This window comes from Arachis ipaensis, chromosome B6 (genome assembly GCF_059453495.1).
Source record: "Arachis ipaensis isolate K30076 ecotype BB chromosome B6, ASM5945349v1, whole genome shotgun sequence".
In the NCBI taxonomy this organism is placed as follows: Eukaryota; Viridiplantae; Streptophyta; class Magnoliopsida; order Fabales; family Fabaceae; genus Arachis; species Arachis ipaensis.
Genome location: NC_142441.1, coordinates 129,677,586 through 129,684,102, shown reverse-complemented (window position 1 = coordinate 129,684,102; position 6,517 = coordinate 129,677,586). Strand labels below are relative to the sequence as shown.

General features: G+C 36.6%; 1 long non-coding RNA gene across 1 annotated transcript; it reads left to right on the top strand.

The window, feature by feature from the left end:
* The first annotated feature begins 942 nt into the window (after nt 1-942).
* On the top strand, nt 943-2,290 carry LOC148562730 (uncharacterized). Its single transcript, XR_015886134.1, has 2 exons — nt 943-1,739; nt 1,831-2,290. It is a non-coding gene; the product is annotated as an uncharacterized LOC148562730 (long non-coding RNA).
* The last annotated feature ends 4,227 nt before the right edge of the window (nt 2,291-6,517 follow it).

Here is a 6,517-nt window from a genome sequence, read left to right as displayed (position 1 = left end):
CTACGATTTGACCAGGTTTTTACATGAGCAACCATTCACATTGCATGTGATTTGTTGCTTTCTCTCTAAATTGTTCTATATATACCAGCTTTTTGTGTAAATTTACTATCATTTTCAGCTTTCTTATCCAACACTACACTCACTGTGACTATTGGCTTAAGATACTTCACTGTTCACGACAACTCCACATTAAAGAGGATTGGGAAGGGTGATTTGTGTTAGACTCCGTATTTTTGAAAATTAAATATTAAGTTATTTATAATTTATTATATTTGTTGATGATTTATTTAAAGAGAATTATTTTTTCTAAAAGTAATTAAATTAACTTTTTATAATACTTTGAGTTTAAAATTCAGTAGGATTTATAAAATTTTCTAAAATAATTGAGTATTTTTGTATTAGGGATTTAAAGTTTTAATAATTAAAAATAATGAAAGTTTTATACAATTTAAATTGAATAATTGAAAATTTTGATTAATTTTATAAAGTAAAAGAAAATTTATTTATTTATCTCTAATTTTAAATTAGAATGTAAAAAAAGGACCTCCATATTGTAGTTATATTGAGATATATTTCCAACTTGAAATTTATTGATATTGAATGCTGTTCTTCCCCTGCTGTTGGACTTTTAGTTCCATAGGCCAGTTACTATTTTCGTTGCCTTTTCTGAATCCTCCTAAGCACTTGCATTAGCCAGTCATGGACATTTAAAGCCAAGATGGTGTAAGTGATTAATAAAGCTTTGTCTCCCGCAGTTGGAAACAATCTCTAATACTTAATTAAAAAATAATTTGTAAGTTGAAAAATAAATAATATTCTTAAAGTTAATTATATTAGATTAAATTTTATTTTTAATTAATACTCTACCTAAATCCTAATTCCCAAATCAAAGCCCTAAATTCCCAGAAGACAACCCTAATCCCACCGCCATCCCCTTTCCAGATACACACGCACACAACTCACAAACACACACAATACACGGCAACACATCCACACCAGAGGAAAGCCCGAGAGAGAGCGAGAGCACCGGTGAGGAACCTGCGCTGCCACCGCACCGCGCCATGCCCTGGAGCTTGCCGTCGAACCACGTGTCGCTGCCATCCTTGCCGCCGTGTCGCACCCAGAGGGAGAAGAGGAGCCGCTGCTAATGATGCCAAAAATGTGAGCTAGAGAACAGAAGGGAGTCGTTGCTGCCGCCGTTGAGCCAAGTTCCGCTGCCATCCATGGAGCTGCGAGGATGCGTCACCGTCACTGAGGAGAAAAGGTCACATGGAGGAGGGAGAGCCACTGGAGCTTCGTTGCTGCCGCCGTTATTTCACCGTGGCCGTGGTGAGGAGCTTAGATGGCAGAAAGATAGAACACACGCAAGGAGAGGGAGGAGTTGTCAGAGGCCACCGTTGCCGCTGTCTGGGTTGCGGTGGTCAAAGTTGTCGCTGATAGAGTTCATCGGAGCTACCGCGGCTCTGTTGTTGGTTCCTTTTTATTACAGTAATTGTATTTTGTTTCGGAATCCTTGAAAATTAGTATTTTGTTATGTTTGTTTGGTTAGAGATTCTTAGATTTTGGTAACATAGGATCGCATTTCGGTCAGTGCATGTTTTGATTAAAGTTTTTGCTGTTGCTGCAAAAGTAGGACAGAGCTGTGGTTGCGGCTATCACTGCTGCGGGTGGGGAGAAAATTAGGTTTCGACTATTTGAGGTAGGGCGCTAATCCCTCGATTCATTCTCCCGCATTCTTTGTGAATTGTGTTTTGTGGGATGTAGGGAAGGCGGTAGGGCGCTAATCCCTTGATTCATTCCCCCACATTCTTTGTGATTTATGTTTTGTAGAATGTGAAGAAGGAGGTAGGGCATTAATTTTCCGATTTATTCTCCCCTAGTATTTGCCTCCAGGAGAAGGTGGTAGGGCACTAATCTCCCGATCTTATACCTCTTGGAGATGCACAGTCGAGAGACAGAATCCGAGTTAGCTACCGGATATGTCAAATTCTAGCAGTATAACCGACATGTGAGCTCATGGCCAGTAGGACAGGCATGCATCATGTTATATATTGTTTGCTTTTTTGGGTGTCTTTAGGTGTTTTGATTTGCCTATCTAATGAATTCTGTTTAACTGGTAACTGTGATACTTGCTGTAACTGTTCTTTAAATGTGTTTGCCTTGTATTTGTTTGTGCTTGTGATTGATTTCTACTGTGAAGTATTGATGGTGGATTGATAATAACGGTGAAATGTGTAGAATGTTATTTTGTGTGAAATTTTATAAGAAAAATATAAGTTTTTTATTTGGATAATGAACTAACATTCACTGCGACCGAAAATAGTTTTATTTAAAATATTTTCTTATAACAATTCTTAAAAGCCCTCTACTGAGAACCAGCAAGGACGATGTTCTCACCCTCTACAGACTTCTCTTTTCAGGACGGACGAGGAAGCTGAGGAAATTTTTGCTAAGTCTTTAGTTGTACTATTTTTTTTAATTGTGTATAAGTCATAGTTTTTCCCTCGCCCTTGTCATTATAACTGTGTAAGAGGGATATGAGTTATATGATTGGTATGTATATAATATGTATAAGTTACGTGTATAAGAAATTTTATATATATGTATATGCATATTTGTTTTCAAATAAAAAGAACTTTCGATTTCTCAAAGATATAGCGATATGATTTCGCATTAAAGGCTCATATCTTATTATTAAATATATAGAAGTTGTCGTAATATTCTCGCTATCAGAATGGCGCATCCAGAAGCATGACAATTTGATAGTGAGAGTATTACAATTTGTATCAAGGACTATACATCCTAAAAGCATCATCCCCAACATATTGCTCAAAGCTAGTAAAATCACCAAGTCTTTCAAGTTCTAATTATGATATTTTTTCAATAAATTTGTACAGTTCACAACTGTGAAACACTCTCTTAGGTCATGTTTCATCTAAAATTCTGCATCATTTAGATAATATTATCTATTTATAAAATAAAGCTGATTGCAGTGTTTGTGAGATATGCCCACTTACAAAGTTTCGAAAACTTCCTTTTGATTCCTACAATAATTTGTCTTCAAATTTCTTTGACCTTGTTCATTATGATGTATGAGGACCTTACCAAGTTCCAACTTATAATGGAAAAAGATTTTTCTTGACCGTTGTTGATGATGCCACAAGATTTTATTGGATTTATCTACTAACTAATAAATCAGAGGCTACAACTTGTTTAAAGAATTTCTATTCCTTAATAGAAATTTAGTTTAGCATCAAGATTAATTATTTCAGGTTGGACATTGCAAAAGAACTTGCACTTGTAGATTTCTTGTAACAAAAGGGAGTTCTCCACTAATTCTCATGTCCATACAGACTACAACAAAATGCCGTGGTAGAAATGAAAACACTAACACCTTCTTAATATGGCTCGAGCTCTCTACTTTCAAGCTAAACTGCCCATCTCTTTTTGGGGAGAGTGCATCACCACTACTGCTTTCCTTATCAATAGAACTCCGAGTCCCTTACTAAACCTGAAGTCTCCATTCGAACTATTATTCAACAAATCTTCCAACTATCATAGTTTGAGAAACTTTGGCTGTTTAGCCTATGCAGCAACTAATTCAAGTTCCAGAACCAAGTTTTGCTTCCGAACAGTCCCATCAATCTTCCTTGGATATCCCCTTGGATACAAGGGGTTACAAACTATACAACCTCGATATCAAACAATTTTTTGTCTATAGAGATATGATTTTTCAAGAACATGTCATGCCCTTCAGTAATTTCCTACACCTCCAGCCTCACATTGATCTGTATGTAGATTTTGTTCTACCTGCTCCAGCACAAAACCATACACCCTCCAGCATAAGACCCTACACCCAAAGATTCCTTTACAATTCCAGCGCCTACCTAAACTTCTATAGCACCAGATACTACTTCCAACATTCCTTAAATCCTACCACTGCCCCAAAATCCTCTAGAAACTATTACCCTCTAGCATACCTCACTGACTATTTATGCCTTACCAACACACCTTACCCTCTTTCCAATTTCGTTACTAACCATAGGCTTAGTTCAAATTATCACCACTTTCTTACCTAAGATAATGCCATATTCGAACCACAATTTTATCATCAAGCATTGCACTTCCCTAAATGGAGACAAGCCATGCAAGATGAACTAGATGCACTTGAGGCCAACAATACATGGGAAATGCTACGTCTACCCAAAGGTAAATGTGAAATTGGTTGTAGATGGATTTATAAGGCTAAAATTAAAGCTGATAGGTCTCTTGAGAGATACAAGGCATGGTTGGTTACAAAAGGATACACCCAACAAGCTGGGTTAGATTTCAGAGATACTTTCAATCCCGTGGCAAAAAATAACAACAGTGAGAGTCCTACTTACCGTTGCAACTGTAAAGAATTGGATCCTACTTCCGTTGGACATTAATAATGCCTTCCTCAATGGCGATTGATTGAGGAACTATATATGGACTTGCCTCTCAGCCATCCACAGTGAAATCAAGGTTTGGTTTGCAAGCTAAGTAGATCCCTCTATGGTTTAAGACAGGCTTCGAGGCAATGGTTTACAAAATTTTGTACAACCTTGACTGATCATAACTTCAAGCAATGTAAACAAGACTACTCTCTTTTTTCTATTGGAAGTGGTGATTCAACTACATTCTTAATCATATATGTTGATGATATCATCATAGCTGGGCCAACACAAGCATCAGTGAATGCAGTGAAGGATAGTCTTCAAGCTATCTTCAACTTAAAGATCTTGGATGAACTTAAATTTTTCTTAGGCTTGGAGTTGGCAAGATCGAAGCAAGGTATCTCTTTAACTCAAAGAAAATTTGAGGAGGAGTCTTATGGTGGGGAAACACAAGCACAAGAGTCTGAATCGCCTAACCTTGTACAAGCTGCTGTTCCTACACCAACGGGAGACAAAGGAAAGAGAAGAGCTATAGTAGCTACACAAATTGGAAGTTACTTTAGAGAAAGGACTACTCCAGGATCTCAACCGACTTTGAAAAGTATTTTGGCTAGTAAAGAAAATTGTGCAGAAGGATAAGTTGGGACTTGCCAAATGGATCGTTGATGCATGCATTCCTTTCAATGCAATTCAAACACCTTACTTTCAACCTGCATTGGATGGTATTGCTACAATTGGATCTGGTTTCAAGAGACCGTCATATGATGAAATGAGAATTTATTTGCTAGTCGATCTTAAGAGAGAGTGTCAGTTGCTTGTTGAAAAGTATAGGAGCTCATGAAAAAGTACCGGTTGTATGCTGATGGCAGATGGGTGGACTGATCAAAGGCAACGAATATTAATTAACTTTCTAGTTTATTGTCATACTGGTATGTCATTTGTTAAGTCTGTTGATGCTTCTGATGCGATAAAAACTGCCGATGCCTTGTTTAATTTGTTTGCTGATGTTATTGAGTGGGTTGGGCCTAGTAACATTGTGCATGTGGTCACTGATAATGCTGCTAATTATGTATTTGTTGGAAAACTCATTCATGAAAAATATCCAAACATTTTTTGGTCTCCTTGTGCTGTCCATTGTATCAATCTTATTTTGAAAGATATTGCAAGTATTCTTTACATAGCTGACCTTGCTTTCCGTGCTTCAAAAGTGACTGTGTTTGTTTACAACTATATGATTTTCTTGTCTTGGTTTAGAAAAAGAAAAAGTTAATTGGAAAGAAATTGTTCAACCAGGAGTCACACGTTTTGCCACTGTTTTCATTATTTTGAAAAGTATATATGATTAGAAGAAAGATTTGCAAGCATTGATGGTGGATAAATATTTCATTTCTCATAAATTAACTAAAAGTGCTAATGGAAAGATTGTTAGTTCAATTGTCTTGGATAGTAAATTTTGGCAAGATTGTGTTACCACTAAGAAAATTATTGGTCCTCTTATTAAGTTGTTGAGGATTGTTGATACTGATGAGAAATCCTCTTTGGGATACGTGTATGAAGGCATTGACGTTAGGATTTTTGCCAGTAAAGAATTTCATAAAAACAGTCGCGTTGTAGATATAGTCTCTAAACCGACAGAAATCCCTTCGTACAAACGTTTTGGTTGTCACAAGTAACAAACCCCTTAAAATTGATAACCGAGTATTTAAACCTCGAGTCGTCTTCTCAAGGAATTGCAGGGAAGTATGTTCTTATTATTGGTTATGAAGATTGTAAATTGGGGTTTAGGAAGTAAGGTGGGAATATTTTATATGACAAATAAAATAAAATAATAATAATAAAATAAACTCTTGGCAAGGTATGAAGAACTGGAAATTCTGTCCTTGTTATTCTTATCAGTGTGATGAGAATTGGATTTTAATCCCACTTAGTTAAGTCAAGTGGACTAATTAGCTTGATTCTCAAGTCCTAGTCAACTCCTGTGGAGAGACTAGTGTTAGAGCAATCCTAGCTAAAGCAAAATCTGCCAATTTCAATCACTTGCTGAGTTTGATAACTCAAGTACTACCAATCACTTGATCAAAGCCAAAAGGGAGAAAAAT